This window comes from Taeniopygia guttata, chromosome 2, assembly GCF_048771995.1.
Source record: "Taeniopygia guttata chromosome 2, bTaeGut7.mat, whole genome shotgun sequence".
In the NCBI taxonomy this organism is placed as follows: Eukaryota; Metazoa; Chordata; class Aves; order Passeriformes; family Estrildidae; genus Taeniopygia; species Taeniopygia guttata.
This window is the reverse complement of record NC_133026.1, coordinates 109,210,001-109,235,839: the sequence shown is the minus strand read 5'-3', so window position 1 is coordinate 109,235,839 and position 25,839 is coordinate 109,210,001. Positions and strand designations below refer to the sequence as shown.

The 25,839-nt window shown below is 35.1% G+C and overlaps 1 non-coding gene across 4 annotated transcripts in view; it reads left to right on the top strand.

Annotated features, from left to right (window-relative positions):
• LOC116807766 (uncharacterized) overlaps nt 1–23,231 on the top strand; it is a 74,273-nt gene extending 51,042 nt beyond the window's left edge. For 3 of the 4 annotated variants that reach the window (XR_012054122.1, XR_005979657.2, XR_012054120.1), the window contains one exon: nt 300–4,720. This is a non-coding gene — a transcript (uncharacterized protein). Of the gene's footprint in view, nt 1–299; nt 4,721–5,045; nt 5,174–22,980 lie in introns of those variants that run through there. The other variant, XR_012054121.1, reaches the window with a different exon arrangement.
• The last annotated feature ends 2,608 nt before the right edge of the window (nt 23,232–25,839 follow it).

Sequence of the window (25,839 nt, the reverse complement as noted above, 5' to 3'; positions counted from 1 at the left end):
GAAAAAAAGCCTTACTTTAACTACTGCAATGCCTGCTCAGAGGTCCAATTAGAAGTCGTAATGTTGGCAGGCTTCAAGTGAGAGTGAACTGGTAGCATGAGCATTTCTGGCTGAAACTGCATGAACCTCCCAGGGCGGATATTTTGAAGTTATCTCATGCTTACCTGTTCAAGGAATGTAGTAGAGAATCAAAATAAATCTTTACTATTTCAGATCTGCTTTAAATTTTCCTTTATGGAGAGGGACTACTTTGGAGTATTTCCAAATTGATGGATTAATTTTGTGTGTATTTCTATTAGGAATGAGTTAAAGCATTCTGAATTTATTTGGACCGAACACTGTATGAAGTTAAAAGAAACAGAAGAGAAGATTATAAAGGATGAAAAACACCTTGAGGAGTTATTGAAGCAAAAAGCAGAAATCCAGGAAGATGTAAAATGTTGGAACAGCAAAGTGAGTCTTGAATATTTATAAACAAGCAAGTAAATGAGTATCTGTTATTGGAAAGTACATGAATGCCTAAGTATTTTGTATGTTTAAGAGTTAAGATCCTCTGTAAGAGTAAAAATATAAATATGGATTTTAAAATGAGAGGTGATAGATTCAGTAGAGACCTCTTGTTCATTATTTTGTTTTTGTATTATTTTTCTGCTTTAATTATTAAAAATATCATAACCATTTTACAATTCTGTAAGTAACCTGCATATTTTTCATTTCTGGGCACATATCTGCCTAGTATTTCTTATCTTCTTAAATCATCAGGAATAATGTGTGCAGGTAGTGGGACAGCATAATTGTCCTCTGAAGTTAGCAGATTTTTTTAAGCTGAGATGGCATATGATAAACTTTTACATCATGCATAATGGTGATCTATTTTATTTACATGCTTTCACTTTTTCTACCATGTTTGCTATGATTAATTTTAAAATCTTGCACTTTGTAACCTAAAATCTGAACTGGAGTTTCTCCCAGAGCCTGACTGTGAGTTTTCAGTTAATTGACAGCTCCTGTTGAACCAGTAGAAAATGCCTAGAAAATGTAGATGCTCACAAAAGAATCTGGTTGGTTTTTTTTACATGTATGTGTGTGTATATATATGTGTGTATATATACACAAGTGCAAATAAATATGAAATTCATTCTCTTGTACATGCTCAGTACGATTGTGGGTTGCCCATCTTGATAAATAGGTCCTGCTAAGGATGAAGTGGAATCCAGAATATACAATATAGAGGATTTCTGAGAAGCTGAATGTACCAAGCATGCCCAGAATTTAACATTAAAAAAAAAAACAAAACAAAAAACCCCAAAGCACCCTCCCTGAAAAAGCAAAGATATAGTCATATTACAACCATGAATGTGCATGTTCTTGCCTTTTTTTTTTTTTAGCCGTGTATTACATTTTTTTTTCTATTAGTGGTGCTAGCAATTGCTACCAACAGATATTGAGAACACAGCTATATTCAAATAGAGCTAATACTTATTAATAAGCTTTTTTTAAAATTTTAATTTTTATTTCTGCATATATTTCCATCTGGGATTGATGACCAGGTATACTTCAGCAGGTGCCACCTGATTATTAAGACCAAGACAATACAAAGACAGACATGCACAACAGAGATAAGGTGCAGCATGGAACTGCTCCATTAGGTGACCACATAAAGGTGAACCAAATTAAGTTTAGCAAAAAGCTGATTTGTTATTGCAAATTTCCTTCAAAAACATGGCTAAATCAACAAACTGAATATGTCTTTATAAATAACAGTGGATATTCACAAAGCTCAAAGTTATTATTCTGATCAACATAGAAATATTTTGGAGGTAATTAAATTATTTTGGAAATTAGGAAAATATTGGGATTGTTTTTAGTTTCTTCACTGGGGTTTGAATTGACCCAAATTAGAACATGACAATTATCACATGCACCAATAAGTCTGAAGACAGAATAAGTGATATGAACTAATGTTTTTCAGCATTGTTTTTCTTAGCTCTTTTTTCTTGTGTTAATTCATGCTGATTTTAAATGTTATATGTGATCTGTTAGGAGTTTTACAACTTTTGACACTGTAAGGACAACTCTGAGTTTTCTTTTTATCATGCTACTCGGATTTACATTACAAAAGGTATCTGTATGGATTAAAACTATTTTCTGTGTCTACATAGGCTTTGTTTCTCAAAGATTAGAAGAAACCCTTCTAATAAAATTTCATACTTAACTATTATTCTTTTATTATTTTGTCTTCATTAATTATCTGCACAGTGTGACATTATTTCAAGTAACTCCTGTCAAAGTCTTTGCTCTAAAAGCATTGAAAGAGTGAAAAACATTTCTGAATAATGTTTTTCCTATGTACTAGCAATTTAAAAACTAGGACATTTAGCTCATACTTAATCAGTAGGGCTTTTTTTTTTTTTTCCCTGTAGATATAGCAAACTCTTTGTCTTTCTCACAATTCACCTGAACTATATTTAGAATCACAGAATGGTTTGAATTGGAAGGGATCTTAAAGATCATCTAGCTCCAGCCCCTTGCTGAGGACGGGGACACCTCCCACTAGTCCAGGTCTCCAAAGCTCCATCCAGCCTGACTTTGAACATTTTCATATCTGGGGCATTATATTTCTCAGAGTATTTTACATATTGGGAGGCTTAACAATTTTGGTTTTTAATCTCCTCTTTCTAGGTTAGTAAAGGTGCTTCATTGCAATTTTTTCTCAGATCATGCATTACAATCTATAATCATTCAGGTTAGGACTTTCAGTCCCCTACTTATGTAAGAAGGTACAGCCATCCACAGACAATTGCCAGAACCCTAGACAAGTACAGCAGAACTGTGACATTCTGGTCAAGAGAACAAGTCCCTCCTTAGCTGCTGGGACATAGTAAAAAAGGTTCTTATGTAAATTTGTTCTTCATCAGATGCTTGAGACACCAGTAGGAAATTATATGCCATTTACAGTACCTGCATGCTGATTCAGTCCTGATTTTCTCACATGTATTATTCTCTAAGACTTTTATTATCAACCTTGATACTGCTGGACCAAACAACATGTTTGTTGCCTGGTCATATTCTAGCTGGACTCTCATCACTATATGAATTGTACAGGATGCGGTGTTGTTCAACTTTTGCAGAGGAAGGAGAAGGAAGGCAACAAAGTTTATTAGGCTTCATGTGAACAGTTATGCCTTTCTTCATCTAAAACCACTTTAAATTATTTCCTTGTCCTCTTGATGGCTGCTCCACTAACATCCTCATTTTTCCTTAAGCCCTAGTGATTGATCCATCATTGATTTCAGCAGAGAAATTATGGATTCTCCATCCATGAGAGTGTTCAAGGGCTGGATGGGACCCTGAGTCACCTGATCTAGTAGAAACCACCTGATCTTATTTCTGTGGCCAAGGGCGTTGGAACCAGATGATCTTTAAGGTTTCTCCCAACCCAAACCACTCTGTGACTCTATGAATTGAATGAAGAAAGATATTAAGGAAAATCTTAAGGCTGAGAAAAACTTGGGGTATTCTGCTCAGTAATACCACATATGTCATGTGTAAATTAGCAAGCAGTGATTGTGCTCTCACTGAGACTGTGAAGCCTAAAGATTCTGCTAGGATATCCTCCAAGGGCAATGCACAAACATACACAATAGCATAAAATATCCCAAATTGCTCTTTAATAATCTTCCTTTTAATTTTTAAAAAATATTCTTTATTATCACAAAGAAACATGAGAAATTTGTATTGCTTACTTTACAAGATATATTTTATATAGAATATTTCAATAACAAAATAGCAGCCCAAGGAGATGAGAGTATACAATTACCACATGTTGCTTCTTAAAAGATAAAAACTGTGGAAGAATCAGTATTCTTATATAAAAAATTCTTTTTTTTCCATGTAAATGAATTAAACATACTTGCATACTTGTGTCTTCTGTGTTGGCCTGAAATAATTTCAGCTTATGTTAAGGGGTCTTAATGATTTAATGTTCATTAGAAATCCATCAAGAAAAGCAATCTACTGGCCATAAATCAAAGGATCCTAAATATTAATGAAGCACTGGAGAGTTTGAAATGTAAAACTTAAGAACATGAGGGGGAAAAATAGAGAATTTGTGCAAAAAAATAAGAAATAGGTAATGCCTAAATGCAATTCAAATATAGAAAGAAAACCTTTTTTTTTTGCATTTAAAACATGCCTACAAAATGAACCTTTGTTTTATTGTAAGTCTGTCTATAAAATCAAATTTCAACAATTTTGAATTGTTTCAGGCTGACATTTATCAGATGACTTTTTTAATTTTACTTGAAAGAAATCCCCAAAACATTTTGGTAAAAGCTTTTGCCATGTTTTTGGTGTGTTTTTTTTTTCATTTGTGATGGCTATAAAGGTAGAATCTGAAATAATATTTTTCTCTTTTTTTCTGTGAATTATTTTAAGATATGCACATATATTTTGTAGCTTTTCAATTTATTGATTCCAAATATCTATACTTTAACCAATACTGTACATAATATTCTTAGTGCAGAAAAAAATCTCACATTTTTTAGCTCCCTCTTTGTTTGAACTCTGCTTGTAAGCTGGTTCTATTTATCTGACAGGTATCATCTTTATTCCCCACAAAACTTTGGATTTTATTGTCTGGTTTCAACAAAGAGATCTGAAAAAAAAAGAGTTCTTGGAAATAATTAGATTCTTACAAGTTTTATAGAAATTGATAACAGAATTGAATAAATGCATCTTGTCAGCATGAAAACATTCCTTAGTAGATTCTAAAAATGACATATAAGAGGTGTGGGAAAAGGGGATAAAAAGATGAAAGAAAGGAGGAGCTATGTCCAAAGTTCTTATAAATGGTCCAAGTCAGAGCTCATATCTTAACACACCAAGGTAAATCAATGATGGGACACAAAGCGGTAATAAAGCAGGCTTCATTAGTTCTGATGTTGATAGAACTACTTATTGGGATTATTAGAATACTTTTAAATTAGTGACAGCGTTTCAAATTTATTATTTTCAATTTCATTGATCTCTTTCTTGATCAACAGAATTTTTTATTGTACCTGTAAATAATGGAGAGAGATCTTACCTGTTTTGGACGTATTAACTGATGAGCTGAAAGAGGAAACTCAGGCTTGTAAGAATTTGTAGAGACAGAGAGAATCAGGATTGACAGGTGAGTTCTCAGAAAGCAGACTTGAGAAGCACTGAGACCATGTTGTATGCTAAAACTTTGTTACAGAGATCATAGAAAGACTCAAAACATTCACAAGAGAAATCTTTTGAGTATTGTCTATTTCATATATAATTTATATTGCTGTGAGTGTGTCCTGGTCATTGTCCTTCCACACGTTTGAGAATTCAAGATGTGCATGTGAAAGTTCAGATTCAAGTCCCAGAGAATGGCAAATTATGAAAAGTTCCCAGTAATGAGGGATTCCAAGAGCTCTATGTATATCCTCAAAGGATGATCTGAAACCATCCTTAGAGAAGGAAATATCTTTTCAGACTGCCATTTAGTCTAGACAGAGGAAATAATGAATGTAGGTTAAATGTATTCAATTCAGAAGAAATGCATTCTACATCTTGCTTTAGTGTAAAAGCAGGATTATTCTTCTGATACAATCCCAGATTTCTGCTTATTGCTCTCTTATGATAATGTAAATTAACTCTTACACGGACTTTCTGGAATGCTATTTTATTGCACCCCTACATTTTCTTAAATTCACTTTAAAAACCACCAACCTAGCATCTAACATATTTGACCTTTAGGAAAAAAGCAATTGCTAATCCCTCCTAAAAATTAGAAGTTGTGTCCATTCCTCCTATGTGCTACTGAGTGCAAGGACAAAGAAAAGTATTGTTTGTAGGTCTTTTTATTTGAAAGTCTTCTTTTATCTTTTCTGGAGTTTTTGACTGAATAAGAAATTTGTTTTAAACAAAGGTTGAAAATAAATATAGCTGGGGAGTTGCCATTAAGTGCTATGAGAGAGGCAGGATATTTGGTTCTGCTCAGAAACCTTTAAATTCTTTGGTCTGCCATTAATTTCTTCCTTTGTGTTACCTTTCCTTCATATTATGTTAGATATCTTGACTGAAAGAAGCTGAGGAAAAACAGTGCATTTAACCTGATATTAACTCATTTTCCATGAAGACCGAGTATCTCTCACAGATAATATTTGTTCAAAAAATCTCAGGTCCTCATGCTATGTAGTGTTGCTAAATGCATGAAAGCTTTGGAAAATATTCTAATTAATTAATTAATAATAAATAAATTTCAGAAATTAAACTATTAGTATGCTTCTCAAATGGGGCAGAGTTCCTGAGTAAGCTGCAGAAGCTGTGATAAAAGTTTCAACACCTGTACATGAAGTGGACCATGGAACACATTGCACCAAAGAACTTCTTTCAGCTGCAGTCCACTTGCTTTTCTGCCTGGAATATTTATGTTTTTCTTGCATCCATGCCTAAAGCACTTTGACTTCCAGAGTCATGGGTAGCTGTGTATTCATCAAAACAATTTTGCTCCTCATGAAAAGTCTAGGCAGTCAGAATGGAACAATTATTTTTTGGTTCCTTTAATTTCTTTCCAGCTTCAGCACAGACCCACTTACTCTGCACTACTGAGACAAATTACTGTCTTGGTTTTACTGTTTTGAAATTTAAGTCTTCTTATAACCAAAGATATTTTGGAAGGAATCTGTGAAGCCTTTGCCTTCACCGAAAGAAGATCGACTATTTATACATATTTTAAGAAAAAAACAGAAGATTTTTCAGAGTTTTCCATGTTTGCTCTTTCAAAACCTCCCTAGGAAAAGGGAGTACTTAATTGTCCAGTGGTCTCTTGTCAGTATTTTAGGATATGTGTTATGTTCTTCAGGTAATTTTTTTCTGGTAGAAAACACTTTTTCCTGCATAGTCCTTATTATGATCTGCCTCTGGGGCAGGATGACTGAGGTTCTTGCTAATAGAGCCCTTGGGATTGGAGTGAGATGACACTGCATGATGGGTGCCTGCAGGGAAGCGCCAGTGCTGTAGTGGTATCATGCAAGGTTCCCATTCTTGTGACCTGGGTTTGATTCCCAGCTGATGCATGGAAAATTCCTAGCTCCCAGTCTGTGTCTATACTGCAGGTTAGGTGCAATTCATTAAGATATGTATAGGTGATGTGTTTTGTGCTCCTATTTTGTGCTTTTTGTTGCTTGAATTTTTGGCAGGGCAACTAAGTTGATGTGGGCTTTTTATGTGTAATCCAATGGTGTAACTGAGTGATTTTTAAAGTTTGTTTTTGTTAAGGAGTTCACTTCTACTAAAAGTTTGCTTTTATGCAAATAAATTGTTTTATGTGACCTAAGAATTCTGGAAATAGTAAATTACTTGTAATTTGAATTTATCAGCCATATAACTAACATACCACTGCACTGGTATAAAATATGCTATACTTGGCCATTCATCATAAAAGAGACGAACTGAGACTCTTTGACCAATTTAACACTTTCAGATAAAAGGGCTGTCCTTGACACTTTCTTCTCATCCAAAATTGATAGTTTTATATTATATTTGGGAAGAGGGGCCAAAAAAAGCTGTTTAGTATTCAAATATCATCTCCTTCAAACACAAGAGTCGTCCATTCCAATGAGTAGGAAGTCAGGCAAAAATGCCAGGAGGCTTGCATGGATGAACAAGGAGCTCCAGGCAAAACTCAGATGCAAAAAGAAAGAATATAGGAGGGGGAATATAGAAAGTGGAATCAGGGACAGGCAGCCTAGGAGAAATACAGCAGCATTGTATGAGCATGCAGAGATGCAGCTGGAAAAGTTAAAGCCAAAATGGAATTGAATCAGGCAAGAGATATCAAAGACAACAAGAAGGATTTCTGTAAGTGCAGACATCACAAAAGGAGGACTACAGAAAATGTAAGCCCATTGCTGCTTGGGGCAGGGAAGCTGATGGCACAGGAAAATGCTGTAGTACTGAATTCCTTCTTTTCTCCAGTCTGTTCTGCAACAGCCAGCCTTCAGGAATCGTGGGTCCCAGAGATCAAGGGGAAGGGCTGGAGAAAGGAATACATACTCTTTGTGGAAGGGAATCAGATCAGGCAGTACTTAGTCAAACTGGACATTCATAACTCCCTGGGCCTTGATGGGATGCACCCAGAAGTGCTGAGGAAGATTATGACTGGGAGAAGTTCTTCTGGGCTGGAGGAAGGAAAATGTCACCCCTGTGTTCAAGAAAGGCAAGAAGGAGAAATCAGCGATCTACAGGCTAGTCAGACTTGCCTCAATCCACAGAAAATGATGGAGCAGTTAATCCCACAAAACATTTTCCAGGCACGTTTCACAAAGGCAAGAAAGTCATCATGAGTAGTGCACATGGATTCACCAAAGAAACGTCATGCTGGACCAGTTATCAAAGAGAAATGACTGGCCTGGTAGACAAGAGGAGAACAGTGGATATTATCTGGCTGGAGTTACACTGTCTCCCATTAAGGTCCTTATAGACAAGCTATGGATCTGAGGGCTAGATGAACAGACAGTAAGGTGAATTGAAAATTAGCTGAATGGCCAAGCCCAGAGGGTGGTGCTCGGCACAAGGTCAGTTTGGAGGCCAGTGCTGTGTGCTGAAATATTTACACAAATGAATGTTCCGCCATACAATCAGGGGAATCTTATGTTTTAAGTATTTAAAGATTGTTAGTTACTAATCTTAGAAATTAGGATTTCAGAGGTGTTTCAGATAAAGCCTCTGCTTATTTGCTGTCTAACATCCGCAGACTCTATCACCCGTATATCCCTTCTCACATTCTTATTGCATCTTCAGAAAATTGATTAATTTTGAGGCACTGCTGCCTGGTCATGCTGATTCCTCTCCTGTGCATCCAGTTTTCCATTTGGAAGCAATTTTTTTTTTTTAATAGTAATTCAGTAATTAACGAATTATTCAATAATAATGAAATAATATGAGATTGTTCCCTAGGACTTTACAGATTTTATCTGTCTTGAAATTTGGGTTCTTTTTTCCCTCCTATCATGCTTAGTTTTCTGAGTGTTCATGGTAAGTGTCTCTAAGTCCCTTTGATCATCTGTTTGCCTTACTTTGTCTCTAGCAGACTTCCTGGAAGAGATGGGTTTGAGAGAGTACTTGGTTTATGTCTCTTGCAGGTTTTTCCAAATATTCTTGTTTACCTTGCCTGATTGTGTTTTTATATTTAAATAAGTAAAGTTCAGGGTCTTTTCTGTTTTTCTCTTTTAGACATATTTTCAACCTTTTGTCTTAGTACTAATAGTTCCCCTTCTGTTAGTGACATAGTTGTTTTTTTTTTATATTTCCAAAAAGTCTGTCAATACTTGGCTCGCATGTCCTTTGAGCCTCCAATATGGTATCTGTAAGTATTCTCTCATTGGCTTGCAAGTATTTTATTTTTAGATGTTGGACCATAAAGTTTTTAATAAGCAAATTTTTTATAAAACCTCTTTTATTTTTTTTTAAATTTGACTACAGTGCTACTTTTTAGATTTTGTTGTTCATTAAGCTGTTTTTGCAAGTGTAGTATGTTGACCCTGGCTGCATGTCAAGTGCCCACCAAGCTGCTCATTTCCCTTCTCAGATGGACAGGGAGAGAAAATATAGCAATGGGTTCATGAGTTGAGATAAGGGCTGGGAGAGATCACTCACTGAACACCATCACAGGTGAAACAGACTGAACAAGGAGATATCAGCTGAATTTATTAACAACATAATCCCTAAGAGGACATGGAGAAGTAAAATAAATCTTAAAAACACCTCCCCATCCCTTCCTTCTTTCAGGTATATGATTGATTGACTTATGATATTCTCTACCTCCTTCCCCAGAGTGACACAAGGGGATGGGGAATGGGAGATAAACTGTGGTCAGTTCATCACATGTTGTCTCTGATGCTACTTCCTCCTCAGTGGGAGGACTCCTCACATTCTTCCCCTGTTCCAGTGTAGACAATATTCCACAGGAGACAATGAGACAGTCATCCATGAAATTGTCCTGGATGGGCCCTTACCATGGGCTTCAACTCTTCACAAACTGTTCCAGGGTGGGTCCTTTCCACAGGGCGCAGTCTTTCAGGAGCAGAGTGCTTCAGAATGGGTTCTCCACAGAATAGAGTCCTGCCAGCAAACCTGGTCAGTTGTGGGCTCCTTTCTCCACAGTTCCACAGGTCCTTCATGCAGTCTGTTCCAGTGCAGGATTCCCACAGGTTCAAGCATCCAACTGCTCCAATGTGAGGTTCTCCAACATGAACCTCCATGGGCTGTAGAGGAATTTCTGCTCCATCGCCTGGAGTACTGTCTCCACCTCCTTTTCCATTGACCTCGATATTTACAGAACTGTTGTTCTCATATATTCTCAGTTCATTCTGTGATTCGGTGATTCTGTAGCCCCATTGTTGTCAGGAGCTTACCACACAAAGCCAACAAACCTGGAAAAATCAGCAGCTGCTGAACTGACTGCTTTTTCAGTGGTGACTGCTCAGTAACAAGCTGTAGGCAGGCAACAGATTTTCAGTGGTTATTTTTGTGCATCTCCTATGGGGAAGATGAGGAGGATGCAGTGACAGTGGCTGTTCAGACCTTAAGTTGGCACTGGCTGCATATAGAACCCTTGCACAATGTAAAACGTGGCTTTTCTTATATAAAACTTGATACCAAATAAACAGTAAAATGAAATACTTTATTCTCATCCACACTCCTAATGACTGGAAAAGATCTCCTCTGGTGCATTATTAGCACACAGTGTGTGAGATATTGCGAGAGCCTTCTTACAGTTAGTGAGTGGCATTGAGATTCATCGGCTCTTTCTTCCTATAAAGGAGACCTATAATACCTCTGGGAAGAAATATATTTACTGTTAGTTCTCCCACACTTAACATTATGTAATAAAGATTTTTTTTGGCTCCATTGTTCCTTCCTGCTCATTTCTGAAATGAATACAGCCATGCTGTGAGTGTTCTGATGGATTCCAACATCTTATGGGATCAGAAGAACAAGACAATACTGGAGGGAGGCATTTCAGTCTTTTACTATAAGTCCTTGAGTCAGAACCCCGATTGGGTCCTTTTGCTGTGGTCTCACATAGGAGAGATTTACTCTGAGAGCTGTCAAAGGCTAATTTTCTTTAGAACAGAATGCTGGATTTACTGTGATGACCAGAAGTCCTTCTGAGATTTTTATTCCTCCCTTTTTGGAGAGAAAAGTCTGAACCTTTTATATTTTCTTCTAAACAGTGACAATCTTCATTTGCTTTTGTTACAAAACTTGTTCTCTTCCATTCTTTGACTTTGAACTGTTCAAGAACTCAGACTAGAATCTGATATCTATGTGCCCCATTTATAAAAAGATAAGGCCTTAGAGAGATCCTGAAATTCCTCTTTGTCCAAGACATTAGCAGAAAGTGTTGATTGTTCCTTTTCTAAGCTGGGTGATGCACAAGATCTCTGTCACATGTATTTGTGATTGATGCACAACTTCCCTCTGATTCTCAGGCTTTGCTATAGAGAAGGCTGAAGGGAACATTTCTAGGCCTTACCAGTACAGCACGATAAGTTTGATTACAAACATCTTCCTCCTTTTTTTATTCAATACTTACTCTTTTTGATTACTCATTGAAACTAGAAATCTCCTTTGTCTTCACTGGATCCTTAGTAGCATTTTCAGCCCATTCTTTTCCTTTTCCAGACAGAAAAAAAAACACTTTCTTAATAGGAAGTAAATTTTGTTCACAGTATGGTTTTTCTGGGCTTTTTTTTTTTTAATTGTAGTTCATGTTTTGTCATGATAAAGAGCCCTTGAGATATGAGTTGTACTTCTTTCAGGGTGGTTTTAAGATCTGTTTTAACTAAGCCTTTTTCTCCAACTTTTCTTCCAAAGCCTTATTTCTCTGTGTTAGACAACATTCATATCCTTGCTGTCAAGAGGCTTTTTCTTCCTATTAGAAAAAAATTTAGTGATGATGTCAAAGGCTGTGGAAAGTACAAAGCTATCATTTACTAGTGATGGTAAGAGTGCAGAGTAGTTTAAATAAGACTCTATTCTGAGACAGCCAAAGGGGATCTTCTAATGTGGCAGAGACCTGGAAGTGTTAGTGATTTTCTGAGAAGCTTGTCCATTCTATCTGCTAACCAGATTGTCACATCTGTAACTTTACCTAATATTGTGCCATTCTATATTATTAAATTATGCTGCATTTCCTGCTTGAAAGACTCACAGTAAGCATAACTATGTTTCTAGACTACGGTTTAAAAGTGGAAAAGGATATATTTACTATAGTAGGTTGGGACTAGGTGATCCTTAAGGTCCGTTAACATTCTGTGAATCTATGAAGATAGTAAGAGAACTGAAGAGCCTGAGAGACAAGTAGCTGATTTAGAAATAAAGATATATTTCAAGACAGCCATGAAGTAAAAGTAGTAGAGTCCAGAGCAGTCACTAGCATTTTTTTTTTTGTCATTGTTAAAAACCTCAACACTTCAGACTCTGACTTTAGACTTTTGGAATGTCTTTTTCTTAGGCAGGTGCTTGTTCCTTTTCTTATTTTGTGAATTGGCTCTGTAAGCAACAGGAAATATGGGAAAAACTTAATTTGTTTTCAGTTTTATGTCATAAGTGAAACAGAGTAGAAAAACTAGCTATTAATTAAGACCAGGAGTTTTCTGTAAGACATGTACTTGTTAGAGAACATTGAAGTATCAGCGTCTATTTAGCCTATGGAGTTTAGAGACAGTATTTTTTATTTTTCCTCAAAGCTCAGAGACAACAATTTCTGCTGTATCAACAGGAAGGGTGTTTTGTTGCAGAATCAGTCTGTAGTTCGTAGTTCTGTTATCCAGCTGCTAATACACAGCTTGTCATGGAATATCATCTTCAGCTTTTTAGTGTTACTGTATTTGAAGGGGTCTTGGAATAATTGTCATGCAGCAATACTTCCCCACTTTTGGATGAGAGAGGGAGGATGTTGAATGGTTTGAGTTCAGATAATGAATGATGTCGTAGTTTATTTTTAATGCAGACTTAATAAGTCAAATTGAAAAATTAAAAAAAAAAAGAAGATTCTTCTAATACCTAATAGTATTTTCAAAACAAGGCATTAATGGCAGTGACTAATGTTGTTAGCCCTTCCCCAACTAAAACTAAGTAGAAACAATGTGACAAAGATCACATCATTAGTTTTGTGGAAACCTAGAGAGGTGTGGTGTGAGTTATACATCATGGTCTACACCTGTGTATTTGATTCTGTGTTAAAAGCTTGGAGAAAGAGTTTGCACAGGCAGATTTGTATGCAAATGATATCCAAAAAGATAGTGGTAATTTCCAGGGAGAACTTTCTCATTGTATAAAGCTTTTCAGAATGGAAATATGAATACCTATTTTAATATTTTTTATATCTTCTCCATGGAATTTTAAACTTTGAATAGTATAAATATTATGCAATTCATTTAAGCATATTTAGTAATGCAAAATTTTCCTTTCTACATGTATTAATCATAGTTTCTTCCATTTAATATTTGGTGCTTGTGTTAATGATGCAAATGAAATTATACAATAGACAAGAACCATTTTTCTTGAGATGCCAATTAATAATAGAGTGGATTAATGAAAAAGAGAAAAATGAGATATTGTAATATATTATTTTTCCCCTTCTTTCTCTTGTTAGCTGTATTTTGCATGAGGTAGTGATAACAAATAATAAATTTCTATTTTGCTCCATGGAAGCTATTTCAAATGTATATTTTGACTTCAGAACTTTATTTAATTTGTTTTTCTGCAAGATGAAAAAAAATTGACTTTTATGATGCAGCAGAGGTATTTTCTATTTTAAAATGGACTTTATCATTCAAAACATATAGTATATAAACCTACATGATGTGAAAATAAGTATGGAAGGGAAAACCAAAATAAACTTAGAAATGGTAACTGTGGAAGTATATAATGACTAATGCTTTTTTCTGACATCTATAGATGTAGGATGATAACTTTTAAATGCTAACACATCTATTTATGCATAAATTTTTCAGAAGGTCTCCTATTTGGATCAGAGTGTACATGAGGTAGATAAGGAGTGGAAGCCAACTGTTTCTGTGGAAGAAACAAAGAGAAGTATTATCAAACAATTAAATGGTGTAGGAGTGAATAATTTAATGTTTGCATTGAAGTATGTTTAATGTAATGCTTTTTTGAAGTATGTTTAATCTCAAAGGTTAGGCTGTCATTTCTACTGAATTGCCTTGGAACGATATACATACACACACACTTTATGTACTATATTCTGTCTCTTTTAAACTAACCTATGAGGTCCATAGCCTTGAGACAGCATGAAACACCAAGCAGAATTGATATTGGGGTCATTGAGAAGTCCTTTGCTTTCTTCATTTGCTGCACTGGCTCAGATTGCTGGAGGGGCTTTAGAAATGCAAGGGAGAAAATCAATAAAGGACAAAAAAGATTCCAATGTAATAGGAAGTGCCTGCTGATTGCATGTTTGCTCAGCAGATGGCATCTTCTTGTAAATGATGGCTCGTATCTGCTGTATCACTTACTAAATTATAATCCACAAAAGTGAATTACTGAATTTCCTTACTGAACCTTGTGCTTTGTGTAAACATGTTATTAGAAGAAACAAGCTTTTTTCCCCCTAAGATTCTGTTAATTTTTATTACTCTTTTATTTCCATCTTGTATAAACTTGTTTTGTATTACAGCATCAAAGAAGAATCATGTACATATATATGTAAAACAATAAAATCTTTCATGTTGTTCAGAGTAGCTTTTAGGAATCCTGCAATTTCTATGGAAAAATTCCAAGATTTCTTATAGATCACAGAATCTTAAATTAAGCATGGGGAAATTCATTGATTCACAGAGGTTTCTATATTTGACAGGGAAAAAGAAAGTTTATATATCCCTCTCTGTTAAAGGTGATGCTCTATCAAACTGCAGGTTTACCAAAGATCTTAGAACAGGTGGAAATGACTGATGAGTCGGCATGCAGATAATCAGTAATTCTACAATGTTTTTCAGGGCATTAATTTCCTATACTTTTTTTTAATTGTTGTTTTTAATGCTGCCACTCCTAGTAACTCTAAATAACTGCATCCATTATTTACTTGAGTAATATTTGAGTTTGTGTTCTAGAGGAAAACAGGACTGCTTAGTGGAATAAAGCAATGTACAAAGCCTGTTTTATGAGATTTGTAGGCCTCTGAACTAGTAGCAGCATTGCATTTTTAGAGCCTCATACAGTTCCTTGATTGTAGAAATTAAAGTTTTATAAAAGGGGCTGTTCTATTTTAACAATAACTCGTACCACTAATTGTGCAGGATTATATGAGTCCTCTAATCACGCTTTTTGGTTTTTCAGAAAAGTTTTTTGAAGTTGTATTCAGAGATATTATTGGTCTTCTGTGATTAAGATATTGTCTTGTTAAAGCCAGTGTGTAGCTTACATGATGATGATGATTTTATAGGATTTTCCTTACGAGTGTAATATAGAGACCCCAGCTTTCAACTGACCAAGCAATTCACCCAGTGCTTCAGAGTTTGCCTATTTTAGGTCAAGTTGAATCACAATGAAGAGGCTACTGCATCATACCATTGAGTACGGTATGTGAGTGACTTAGTTTGGTCAGCTGACGTTTAAATGTCAAAAACCTAAATACCTTGTTAACAGCATATGAATTCTACCTCATAAAACACAAGTGGTCTTGTTCAGCAACTAGTAAGAACGAAGAATATTGTTCATGTATTCAACAGCTGAATGACCAAGTGCCAAGGGGCTCATTCAGCTTAGGCTGAAGAGTGGACTCTGCAGCGGCTACTTGCCAGGACCTCGGGCAGAGGGGATTGATGGAACCAAATAAAGAGAAAACAGGGAAAGGTGAGAAGATTGACAGATAACTGGGGAGCCAAGTGGCGGGAACTTTTGGGGTAAACAACTTGGATCAAACCAATTGTGAGGGGACAAATGAGGGAGCATAAAGGCTAACTAACATTAATAAAACCAACTGACTAAATCAAACCACACCTCAATGGGACTCCACTACAGGAAGCCATTAAATGCAGATATTCAGTCAATTGATACTTGGATTGCAGACTGTAGGGTATCTCACCATACTTGTTTGTTTATTCTAAAAGCTCAGGGTGAATTCTTTCTCTTCAGTAATGGGTACCAGGTTGCACTGACTCAGTGGTTGGCACTCCATATGCTCAGAAGCCAACATTTTAAGGTTTTGCTTGCCTTGGTTAAAATGTCCTGAGAAAAGCACAAGAAGTCAAAGATGCTAAATTCTTTTTCATTGACAGTTTTGTTCCAGCAGAGCTCAAACATGAACCTGAGTCTTTGGTACAAAACATGGCATGGCATGTTTGTGTGCATGTTTATACCTGGACAGGATGTATTAATTGTCTCAAGTTTGCAAAGTTTAAGGCCAGGACAGATCATACAGAAATCCTGTATATGACAGGGTATCATCTTGCACCACGCTGGTACCAAGCCTAAAACTTTTCCTTGGGAGTTTGAGATTCCCTGTTGGCAGTTCAGTTATGTAGGAATTTACATCAATTATTATACCTTCATTTTCTTTTCCATGATTCTCTGTTTCTACAAGAAACATGACCTTTTCATCTAATCCTATACAGACACTACACATTTACAAAGTTTGAAGGTCTAAAAACTCTGACATCCTTGCACAATATCATATATCTGTGCCAATGTGTTACAGAAGTTTTGATTCCTTGCCTTTTTTTTGTAGCTACCTTTTAGGTATACCTTTCATAAGAAGTCCTTTCATAGGAAAAATATTCCTAGACTCTGCATGATGCTCAAAAAAAATGGGACAATGTCTAAAGAATAAATTTTAAAAATACTGATCCTAAAATACCATGAAGCATTCTTTGCCTACTGATAAGGTCTTGAAATTTGGTCTTATTCATGTGTGCACTTGACTTATATGTGTATATATGTATATATATAAGGGTAATCAAAAGGTATTTTCCTCCCTCTTAATTTAACCCATTTACATATCTGCTTACAGCCCATTAGTTTGGGTTACAAAATCTAATGCAGCAAGACCACTTTGCAAGTATCACCCAAATAGAAGACTCCCACCTGTTTATTACTGCTGAACTGCTACAGTGCTTTATGTTTACCTTGTTCATTGTGGAGAAGCTGCAGCTTTGTTTACCAGATACCCTTGCTCTTAAAAGTAAGAGTTTGCTTGTGCTGTGAATGCTCACATTTTTTGGGTCCTGTGACCATCTGTCACATTTGGTACAAGAAAGACAGTGCAATTTAACCTCTCTTCCGCGGAGCAGGAAGTTTAGTGAAAACACTTTATAATTTAAAGGTTTTCAGCAGCTTAATATCAGCATCACTTCAAGTTGCAGCTGAAAAAAGGAGTCATTCTCTGTGCTTTAATCCTCCACTGTCCGTGGAGTACAGACAAAAATGTTATGAAAACTTGACATCTGAAAGAAGACAACTCTCTATTAAGGCAACTAAATGAAAAATGCTCTGGGGAATGGCAATAAAATACTGATTTTTCCTGAAAGACAAGTGGTTTAGGTATTGGCTTAAAACAGTATTATATTTTGTAAGTACTTGAATAGTCTAGCATTGAAAGCTAGATACTGACTCTGCACTTGCTGAAATAAATAGTCCCACACTTGTATCACATGCAATTGTTGTTACTTTTTGCTGTCATTAGAAGAGATTTTGATGTGCAAGCCAGGGTTTAATTTACAAAAATTTTATATATAGGGACAAAAGTAAAATGGGTATGTATTTTTTGAAGATAGTGGCCTACAAATACGCATAAATTCATATACAACATAGGCAATTGCAAAAAGACAAGTGTCACAATAAAATCTGTGCATATATACTACAAGAATGGTGCAACAAGCTGTAGAACCTTAACTAGATCAGCGAAGCTGTTCTTTTACAGAAATGCAATTTTGCCAGTTGCACTGAGTGCTTTAAGTCCCTTCTCTGAAAAAATTTCCCTTTCTTTGGATATATAATTTTAATAATTTTTGCACATATATGCATGTGCTTAAAATACAGTACTTGGAAATCTAGCCTTACCTAATTTACATGGTATGGGTTTTTGTTGCTGGTGATGGTGTTGGTTGGTTGGTTGGTTATTTTTCAAATTCCTAGTTAAATTGCTGAAAACTGTCACACTATGGAAAATCTAAATGAATGTAAAGAACAATGAAAAGAACTAAATTAGTTATGGAACATGAAGCAAATGCAGATAGACAATACAGAAAAGTCTTCGTTGATTTGAGGTAAGACATATCTATTATATGAATTTTAAAGGAAAATGAATGACATTGATAAAAGTAAATTAGTCATTTTACTTTATTGTGAAAGATGGTTATTTTATTAGTATTATTTCTAGAAAATATGTATTTTCATCCGTAATTTTAGAGTATTTTTGTGTGATCACTGCTTGTAATTTAAACATATCTGTTGAAGTTATTAATAAGAAATGGTCTGTCCTACCAAACTGAATTTTGGTCATCGAAATTGCTTTCAGAATTCTGATAATATTCATGGTCAGTTGCATCCTTAACTAATGGAAGATTCAGTGCACTTTGTATTTTCTTTGGTTTAAGAAATGTGGACCTGAACTTACTGTGACTGATGATTGCTGAAAATAGTCTCGAAGGGCTCTATCCAATGGGTAATGCAGGCTGCCTTCTAGGCCATGCAAGCCTTGGAGGGCTGTATATGCTGATTGCACAGCAGGCTTACTCTTCAAGGATAAAGGTGAACCTGCTGTGCAATGTCAAAAGAAAGCAGCTCAGATTGTTGAATTGTACAGGATGACTAAATCGTGAAATAGTCATTCTTACATCATTATACTACAGCTCTCTTTCTATTATGTCCTTCAATTTATGCGCTATTGATGTTGAGAGATCTTTGAGAAATTATTCCATAAATATCTTGATGTGGGGGAAAAAGAAATCTCTGTACATTTTTTAGATTAATATGTGAGAGAGGATATGTTTTTTCCCTGCCCTTGGTTCAAACAAAATGATTCAGAGGGACCCAATATGCAGTGGAACTTAGAGAACTTTAAGAAATGAAGGCATCTTTCCAGGACTGAAAAAAGCTCCTCATTTTTCACATTTTTTTAGCCAGTAGTCAGTGGTTTCATATCAGTGACATGTTACATTCAGACTCAGAGAAGAAATGGATAATGTCAACATAAAGTGGAACTGAAAGTTCATTCCAGCAATTCCTTGCTTCAACGTAGTAAACAAATTCATCTCTCTTTCAACGAGAAATTTTCTTGCAAATTCTACAACTTCTACACTTGAAATAAATAATAAAGAAAACCTGCATTTTTCTCAAGAGCCTATTTTTAGAAATCCCACCTAACAGGAAGAAGTCTACAGTCAAAGAATTCCCCAGCCCCCACTTCTAACTTCCACCTTGTACATCCCAATGGCTAGTCTTATTTTTTGTCATTCTCTGAATGCAGAAGGCACAGCACACAGGAATTTCTCCATCTTGTGACATGCTGGGAACTGGCAGCATGGCTCTGCCTTCCAATTGACAGAGCAGACTCCGTGCATAAGGGGGGAAGGAGAAGAAGAGTTTGGTGTTGCTGGTGCTTTTTCTTTGCTTACTGTTTTTCATTAGTGAAGATTAATGATGACACCATTCAGAAAAAAAAATTCTTTCAGACTAATCTTTTATTATTCTTCTATTAATATTTTCAGTTATAGATATAACATGGCATTTCATCAACTTATGTTAACACGATCTACTCTAGTAGTTATTCCCTGTTACATTTTGTGTTATTCATATAGCTCAATATCAAATATTCTTACTTATTTGAACAGACCATTCTTCTTTTCATAAAACCTATCTGACTTTTTAGAAAATCTGGGAATAATGGAATACTTGTTTTTACATTTACTCTTGTCTTTTATTTCCATTTTTTTGGCATCCTGAACTGGTAGAGAAATTTGAAATAAATTAGTCCCTACTTCTGCTTTCAGTGATCAGTGTTGTCCCTTAGTGGGTACTTCCTAGCATCTTTCTCTGAATAAAAGCTCCTTGACTTATTATTAATTACTATTAATGCAATAAAATAACCAAATAATAGCCACCAGAGTGAAATAGAAACACTGACACAATGGTTTCAAAACAACTGTTGTTTGAAATAAATGCTTTTCCACAATAAAATTTACGACTGAACTGAACTCTACCGCAAAATATAGCCTAACATGCTACCCAAAGGAAATTGTATAGTACAGGTATCCCATCTAGAAACTCATAATTTCTGAAAAATTGTTCTTGCATTTTAGAAAGACAAAATCGTCTTCATATCTGAAGTTAAGAATTAAGACAAAGTGTATTCATTCAATTGTCTTTATCTCAGTGAAGTTTGGTGCCAATTAAATTAGAAGGAAGATGAGCAGTTCCTGTGAATTCAAGGTTTGTGTTAGGAGCATCTGCTTGCACTGACCCACACATCAGTTGTTGTATGGTGTGCCTACACCTCCATCAGGAAAGGAGATAAAGCAGGAAACAAGATATGGGGGTATACTGGAGATTAGGAAGGCTGGAAGGGTGTTTTGGTGAAAAGAACTCCAAGTAACTTCTGATAGTTCCCCAAGCCCCTCTTTAGATTCAGAGGCTTCGATGCTTTAATTTTCTGCAACGCGGTTTGTTTTTCTGAAGAGTTTCAGTGAGACTTGTGACCTCCAGAATTTAGAACTAGGTTCCAAAACTCCTAAATACATCTGTTCTGTCAAGTATTAGCTAATCACTAAGAAGGATAGCAGCTTATTATTGGTCCCAGCTGTTCCTTTCTTGACGGTGTAAATGGCTCCTGAGCGGTCAGCTTCATCGTTACTTGACAGATTCTTCCCTTTTCTCTGACTGTTCATTTGTTTTAAAGTTAAAAACATATTTTATTTTATTTTTAATATTGACATTGAGTTTACATCATCATGCCTTAACATTAGAAAAAGATAGGTTTAAACTTGTCTCCTAAGTTTCCTTTTTTTGTCTGCACATTGTGATGCAGTCTTTATTATGCAGCCAACAGTTACATTAACTTCTAGGCTTTAGTTTAGTTTGTCTTGCAGAAAATCAGTTAGAAAAGCTCTTTTGCCTTTTTTTTTTCTTTACATGATTCTGTCTATGAGTAATAGAAATACAGACCCTAAGAGAACAGCATATCAGTACCAGGTGAAGACATCTGAAAATTGCTTAACTTTACGTATTTAATCTGTACAGATTAAAGCAAATATACTAGGTATGGACAGAGACAAAACCAAAATACTGCACAAATGAAGTGAAGCTCTGACTTCCAGTCCCAATAAATAATAAAAATATGGTTACTTGATATAGCATTGTCCATGGGCTAATTTTGTGTCTCAGAATATTATTATTTAAGCAGATATTTTAACATGGTGAGTCAGTCCATTCTGTTCTTTAAAATGGAAGCTGGTTTTCAAAACTGTGGAAGTTATGTATCTCAATACTCATTGGATAAGGATTGCTTGGAAGGGTCTTTAGGTGGTCTGAATATTCCAGATAAGCTCTATAAGCTCTATCATATACCTTCCTTTTTTTTTTTTTTTTTTAGGGTATCATTAGCAGTGAGAAAACACTTTTATCGATCATGAAATATAAAATTAATTTTTTAAACAAAGACTAAAAAACAGTACAGCAGAATATTTTGATTATTTTCATTGATTTTTTTTCTCTTTCAAAGAAAATAATTAGGTTGTATGATGTTTTAGCAGCAAAATGTTCAGATGTTATTTAATAATATCCAAGATAAGATGGCAGAATATGAGGAAGGTTAAAGAAGGAATGAAAAACATATGAAGAATTTCTGCCCAAGGATAGAAAGATATAATAAAGCAACACCTCAACTTTTGGAGTATAGATTAAAGGAAGCAGTTCAAGAGTTCATCTGCGGTTTCTAGAAATTCTAGTGACATATTGTACTGAATGAGAACTGCCTGTCTTGATAGTTGAAAACAGTAGAATACTTGTTCCAAGTATCTTGAACTACAGAAACTAAAAGTGGATGTTCCCTATATAGGCTGTACATATATATGATAATGCTGTATGTACTTAAGTAGCTAAGGTGAAAACAAAACCTCGAGGAACTCAAAGTAAGTTGTATCTTTTAGTTTGCAAAAAAGCACTGTCAGATGCTTTGGTTGATTAAGGGAGAGATTTAAGCAGGAAAACAAACTCTAAACTGAAAATGTAAAGTTAGGTTATAAGCTCCTTCTGCTTAAGGAGAAGTGCAGATGTATATGACAGTACAAATAGAGCAGTGCAGTTTGGAGGTCAGAATTACAAGTTATTCTCATTATCTCACTTTTAAGATGGACAGGTATGAGCCATTACACCTTATGCATAAGAGAATGATGATGTAATAAATGGAAAGACCGGTGAGATCGAAAATCCCAGTCTGAGGTCTATGAAAACGTCCAATAAAATGTCCTTTTTGTGGTCACTTGCAGGTTTTGTGAGGGTGAGTAAAAGCTAGTAAGCAAGAACAAAAAGATGGAAAGACTTTTTGCCATGAAAGAAGGTTGGAATTTGCTTGACAGGAAAGAGATAGAAAGTTACGTCTTTATTCAAGCAAGAATTCTCTCCTGGACAATAGATGGAACTGTTAAAGAACTAAAGGAAATAAAACAATCTTTTGTCATGAGACAAAGTGACCCTAAATTAGGTGAGATACTTGGTGACAAAACTAGGGATGTTTGTTGTTGGCATCATGAAGGGAAAGAGTTGAAGAATGGTCCTGACAGGGGGAAAATCTTCATAAGAAACTAGGGTCTTCAGATACAGACAGCAAATGAGAAGTTGTGAGGTGACTCTTGTGGTGCACTAAGGGATGGAAATAATCTGTTTTTGATCAGGACTGACAAGGATGTGAAGCTGAAGCATCTGTGTGTCTGGTTCTTGCAGGAGCACACATCATGTGTGATTTGGCTGGAACACTGAGTTCCTGATTTGCAGACCCTTCTAGACCCTGTCTGCCCACAGGAGAAGGGATTGCTGAGTGATAAAACAGTGACACGTGAAGGTAACAAATGGCACAGGTAAATACAAGGTGTGACTTTTGATTTACTAGCAGTCAGGCTAATGAATGTGGTGCAATCTTGGTGTATAATGAGGAAGTTATACCTTACAGGCCTATTTTATCACTGTGTTCTCTGTAAGTGCTCTCACAGCATCTCATTACCTCCTGTTCTACAGAGACAGTGCAGTCCCCAAACTATCATATTGCCATTTGGTTCAGTGCTGATATGTGCTGTATTAAACACACAGATAAGAATTCTTTGACATAACAATTCGTAATGAGAGTTGGATCATGTTCAGAATGATTATGTTGTGCCTTGTTTTCTTAACCTTGAAACAAGCCTGCCTGTGCTTATTTTCTGCTGCTAATGTGATTATTGTACTTTCAATTAAAGGAACTGTAAAAGCGATTACTGTGGTTTTTGGAGATTGAGCAAGATGATTTGAATGACCAAAACTCTTTTGAAACGTTAACATTTGTCCTCATTAGTATTTCCTATTGGGCACATAATAATGTATTTTTGAATTTTTTTAAATTGAGGCAGAAACAGACTTATATTTTCATAAACATATTAAATATCAACATATTTCAAACAAATATCAATAATATAAACAAATTTCAAAGATTTAACAAATATACAATGCACTGACTTCCTTTTTGCTTTGAAATCATAGCAATATCCTAGCTTCCTAACTTTGTTAATTAACAATAGTATTCTGTTAAAAACCCTCTTATTTCCCAAGAATTTTTCCAAATTTTCTGTGTCATATTTGACTGTTGCATGATACTGGAAAATAAGACAGTAATAAATTGATATTTCTTTAGCATTGTATCTTAGAATTGCAGCAAGCTCAGCAATGTTTCTTCAAAAATTAAATGAGAATTTCTCAGCTATATAAAAGGACATATGGAAATTCATCTAATGGAACATCATCTCCTTTCACAATGCAGAAAACTTTAAAAAGACGAATATACTCTAAAAAATTTACTTTAAACTTTAAAGATAATAAAATAAGCTTTTATCATTTATTATTAAAAAAAACTGCAGTTGAATCTGCAAATGTTTGATCAGAAAATTTTTGTCTGAACTTAAATCTTTTTTCATTTTAAATCAAATCAGAGTATTCCCATAAATATTTTCTTTTTAACAGAAAACCATTCTGGGGAATGATATAGCAGAAAATCCATGTCTGGTTCTAACAGCTAGTCATGATATGTTGTTTCACCAGATATTGAGAGTATTACTAATGAAATAATCTACAAAATGGCATATTTCAGAAGGGTTTGTTATAGAAATATGATAATATACTTCTGAAAGCTGAATTAAGAAGGGGAAAACTGATTTAGATCCAGGGGGCTGTTTATTATCGTAGTATTCAGTAAAATCCACCAGGTCTCTTTTATAATTTACTATTCATCTTTTAGGTTATCTTTTCTTCTAGTCATTTCTTAAGTCTTGCTACACTAATACTTTTAGTGTAGTTTTCCTCTCTTACTTTCAAAAAATACTGCTAATCAATATTAACGTTACTGAAAACTTTGTTACAGCATTTCCATGTAAACACAAGAATTACATTTACAGTTATATGACAATAAAGGATTTTTTTCAAAAAGGTAGAGATCCATTGCTTTCTTTAGACTATTCCATGTTATTGCAGATTACAGGTAACAAATTTTCTGGCTATAAAATTGTCTGTAATTAATTGACTCACTGGCTTCCAACAATGTGTTACAGGGGTCTGTGGGACTCCCATGTTTCAAGATAGAGGTCTGAATCTTACTCCACCCTCCTGGGTAGTCTTTGCATATCAACTTACATGCTGTCCTGTGGGAAGTGCCAGCAGAATTATCCAAATAACCATCCCACTGATTTTATTGGCTCACAGGGAAGTCACATACCTTGACTTCTGAGAAATATGCATAGCTAGAGGTTGGGTGCCATGAGAGTAATATACTCTGAGCAAATCTCTAAGGGATGTAAAAGGGGAAGGTTAATAGAAATTTTAAGGGATAGCTTTATTTTTCTCCCTTGAAAAACAAGCCATATGCATAATAATAAAGTTTTAACTAATAATATAATAATAAAATTTTTAATATAATAATAAAATTTTAACCAGCATAAGTGAGAACTACTGTAATGGTCTAATTTTTAAAAACAATTATTAACTATTTTTTCTACAAAGGCAAAGGCTCTTTCTAAGACTGCAAACCAGTTTTGATTATAGTTTTGTCATTCATAATATTTTGATAATACTTTGGGTTTCTGCTAAGGATGCTCTTCTAATTTGGAAGAAACTCCTATCTATATTTTCTATGGTGGATGTGGGAATTCAGGCAAAATTTCCCAGAATTTGCTCTCATGTAATCTAAAGTTGAGTGCAAGTCTGAAACATGCGGTGTGTGGGCTTGGGAACTAAAAAATTACATGCAAAATTTCAGACACAGGACATTACATTTTGTTAAGATGTAGTTTCCAGTCCTAGAATTCTTTTCACATTTTTCCTTATGTATTCTTTTCCCTCATAATAACAAATTTCAAGCTATGGTAATAAGCATTTGATTATATTTGTTTTAGAATGTCTTAAGAATATGTGCTGCTTTGTTTTCTTAGGGTGAAATAAGCACCTGTACCTATATGGCCTTAAGTTAACAAAATTACATTTTTAGTTTTCAGTTGAAGTAACTGAAAAACGATGCACAACATTAAGTATGCAAGCTCCTATCAGTTCAAAAATGTTGGGCTG